Consider the following 3,800-nt stretch of genomic DNA (forward strand, 5'->3'; position numbering starts at 1 on the left):
AGAAAATGGTGTAGAAGGTTCATCTAAGAACTCTTTGTGGGCGTTCAAGCATGAAATAGAGCAAATGATATCTTGCATAAGAAGGCAAATCATTTTTGAAGCTAGATCCCATTTCTCTATTGTAATGAGTTAGTTAGAAAGTATGAGGAAAGATATGGAAATTGTGTAGGTCACCTCAAATGTAATTATGACCAAAATCGAGACCCTAGATTGAAGGGTAGAAAACACAGAGGAAAAGGTGGAAACAATAGTTGTCTCCATCTTGAAGGAGGAATTTAGGCTTGGGAAGGTTGGTGATAATGAGAACGACAATGGCGCTTAGGACGCTGCTGCTAAGGAGAATACGATACACCTGGACATTCACCTGGACGGTACACCTAGAAACCCCACGAAGGCAAGATCACAGTTGGAAGCAAAGGAGGCAAGAATGCCACCAAAATTTGAGGAAGTAGAGATAAACGAAGCCGGACAATCGGTTTCAAAAGATGCAAACTAGTTAGTTATCTCATTTTGTTTTTTAATGCAATGCAATTATGTAGTGTTTAATGGGACCCTTTGGTGACTATACAAGAATAATGTAATAGAAGAAATAGGCAATTTTATAGGAAAATGAACATGATGTTACTTATAAATATATTGGTTCGCATCAAAATCTAATTTTATTAATAAAAAAATAATTTTTATTAAAAAAAATAATTTAATAGCAACATATATAAAAACTCATTTCCTCAATTAAAATAATAATAATATTTTTTAAATAAATAAATTTTATGTTTTTGTTTTAATTTAAATAATTTATCGATCTTATTTTTTTTTTCAAATACTAATTATATTTTTAAATTAAGAAAATCACTGTTTTGTTTTGTTTTATTTATTTATTTTAATGTAAAGAAATGTCAATCTACTCTTAATATTTGAAGCATATGTAAGAAAATCAGTGTACTCCCAGAGGCGCATTTTCGCATGAATCACATTATCAAATCCAACCAAACCACTTCAGAACTGAGATTTTCAGCCATGTTGAGCAAATCCAACTCCTGCAACTTATTTGACATACATGAAGGCCTTACAAAAGTTGAGACTTCTCATTTTTACACAAGCCTATATTCGAGTACCAAAGGCACAGCTCACACAAAAAATTTTCCAATACCCTTCAAGGAACCAATATCAGAAAATGCATTTATTTGCTTGGCATCAGAGCAGAGAAAAGTTGGAGGCTATACTGCATATGGACACTGTAGAAGATATTGGAACTCTATGCATCAAAGGTCAATTGAAGGAGGCCTTGAAAATGCTACAAGTCATGCATAAGGTAGATCCTGATGCCTATGTTTCTTTATTACAAGCTTGCATTAATATCAAATCCATTGCAGAAGGGATGTGTATTCACACACATATAATTAAAACTGGGTTTGAGGTAGATTTAGATGTGGGAAACAAGCTTCTGATAATGTATGCTAAACACAAAAAGATCGAGGATGCTCGCCAAGTGTTTGACAAAATGCATGAACGAGATGTGGTCACATGGACTGCCATGATTGGAGGGTATGGGCAGAGTGCCCAAGAGGGGCATGCTCTGAGACTTTTTATTCAAATGCTGGATTTTGGAGTGAAGCCAAACCAGTATACATTTGGCAGTGTTATTAGCGCGTGTGCGAGGTTGGAGGTCTTGAAAGAAGGAAAGCAGGTGTATGGTTACACAATTAAGATTGGATTGGATGTCAATGCTTTTGTGGGCAGTGCCCTTGTGGATATGTATTCCAAATGTGGGAGCATAGATGATGCACGGCGAGTGTTTGACAAAATGCCTGAGCAGAATGTTGTTGCATCGACTGCAATGGTTACGGGGTATGTGAAGAATGAGAGAGTAGAGGAGGCAAGTGAGCTGTTTTGGAGGATGCCTGAACGGAATGTCATTTCGTGGAATGCAATGATTGCAGGATATGCGCAGAATGGACATAATGACAAAGCTTTGGAACTCTTTTCGCAGATGCGATGCTCTGGCAATGTTCCGAACCAGAATACCTTCCCCAGTGTTCTCAGTGCATGTGGCAACCTGGCAGCACTGGGAAAGGGAAAGTATGTCCATGCTCATATTATCAAAAAGGCGTTTAAACTCAGTGTCTTTGTTGGCAATTCCCTGGTCACGATGTATGCCAAATGCGGTAACATAGAAGATGCCCGCAATGTGTTTGACACAGTGCCTGAAAGAAATGTAATCACATGGAATGCAGTGATTGCAGGATATGCCCAACACGGGGAAGGAAAGGAGGCACTGCTGTTCTTTGAGCAAATGCAAAAAGAAGGCACGGGGCCTAATGATGTCACCTTTCTGTGTGTGTTGTCTGCGTGCAACCATGCGGGTTTGGTAGATGAAGGCTGTCGCTACTTCTATTCCATGTGTGAAGATCATGGCATCACAGCAAGGGCTGAGCACTATGCTTGCATGGTTGATCTTCTTGGCCGTTCTGGGCACCTGGATGAAGCAGAGGACTTTATTAAGAAAATGCCTTTGAAACCTGATGCTGGTTTGTGGAAGTCCCTACTCGGTGCTTGCAGAATCCATGGAAATACAGTGCTAGGACAGCATGCAGCAGAACAACTTTTTGAATTGGGAGCCCAACACACTTCAACATATGTGCTTCTGTCAAATATCTATGCTGAAGCTGGCAGGTGGGATGAAGTAGCCAAAGTTAGAAGAATGATGAAAGTTAGGGGTGTCAAGAAGACACCGGGGTTCAGCTGGATTGAGATTAAAAACACAGTGCATACTTTTGTCATAGGAGACCGAACGCACTCTCAAACAAAGGATATCTATGCAATGTTAGAGAAGTTGTCTAGGGAAATGAAGGATGCAGGATATGTGCCTGTAAAGGACACTCTGTTGTATGATGTGGAGGACTAGAAGAACTAGTACACTCTTCGGTACTGTAATAAGAATTTAGTTATTGCTCTCAACCTTATCACTACAGCTGGGACAACATGTGGCTCGCTAATAACAAAGATGTCATGATGTCTACATATTTGAAGCTTGGAATGTTGGATGAGAAATATTTCGGGGAATATCATGCTTTCTGATCATATAAGAATGAAATATTCTCTGGAAATGTTTGTCATGTTGGATGAAACCAGCAAGAAGCAAGTCATATTTCGGCATTGGCCTTGCTTCCATGGGCAGGGAGTGGGCATTAATCTTCATACCATTTGGAGCCAGTACTGCACTTGTTTTGGCTACTGATAAGATTGCGAATAATGCTTTGCATTGGTCTCATCTAAACTGCGGAAGTGTTCTAAGATTGACATTACATTGGTTCATCAAGCATAAGTTTAATTATCAGGTACACAATTCTCATGGTATATGGTTTATGTGTTAAAACTTCTCTTGAGAGTAATTTACGATTGTCTCTGTAACATCCCCACAGCATGCTGATTGATTCTTTCTAATTTTGAGGAATCTCAGAACATCCAGGGACTATTTTGAGAACAGACAATGAACCATTTTGATCTTTACAATTGGTTCTCCTTACCTCTGCATATGGGTGTATCGAAACTTAAAAAATCTGTTGTAACATTCCACTTCTCCGCTACAGTGTTTACACAATAGCAGAACAGAGTTAGAAACAGGGTTTCCTAGTGTGTAGTGGTTGGGTTCTGTGGAAGGCTGAAAGATAGAAAATGTGAAAAGTAACCAGTAAGTTTTTATAAGTTGGATTGGTGAGTTTAGATAGTTTTCAATTTTATTTTTTATTTTTTATATTTTCCAATTATTTTCTCTAATTGATATTTCCATAAGAGTTATG

General features: G+C 38.4%; 1 pseudogene; it reads left to right on the top strand.

The window, feature by feature from the left end:
- Positions 1–901: 901 nt before the first annotated feature.
- Positions 902–3,475, top strand: LOC149171943 (pentatricopeptide repeat-containing protein At2g13600 pseudogene; annotated as a pseudogene).
- Positions 3,476–3,800: the final 325 nt, after the last annotated feature.

Source organism: Pinus tabuliformis, chromosome 4_2, assembly GCF_031772625.1.
Source record: "Pinus tabuliformis cultivar Carrire ecotype Pingquan chromosome 4_2, CPIR1, whole genome shotgun sequence".
In the NCBI taxonomy this organism is placed as follows: domain Eukaryota; kingdom Viridiplantae; phylum Streptophyta; class Pinopsida; order Pinales; family Pinaceae; genus Pinus; species Pinus tabuliformis.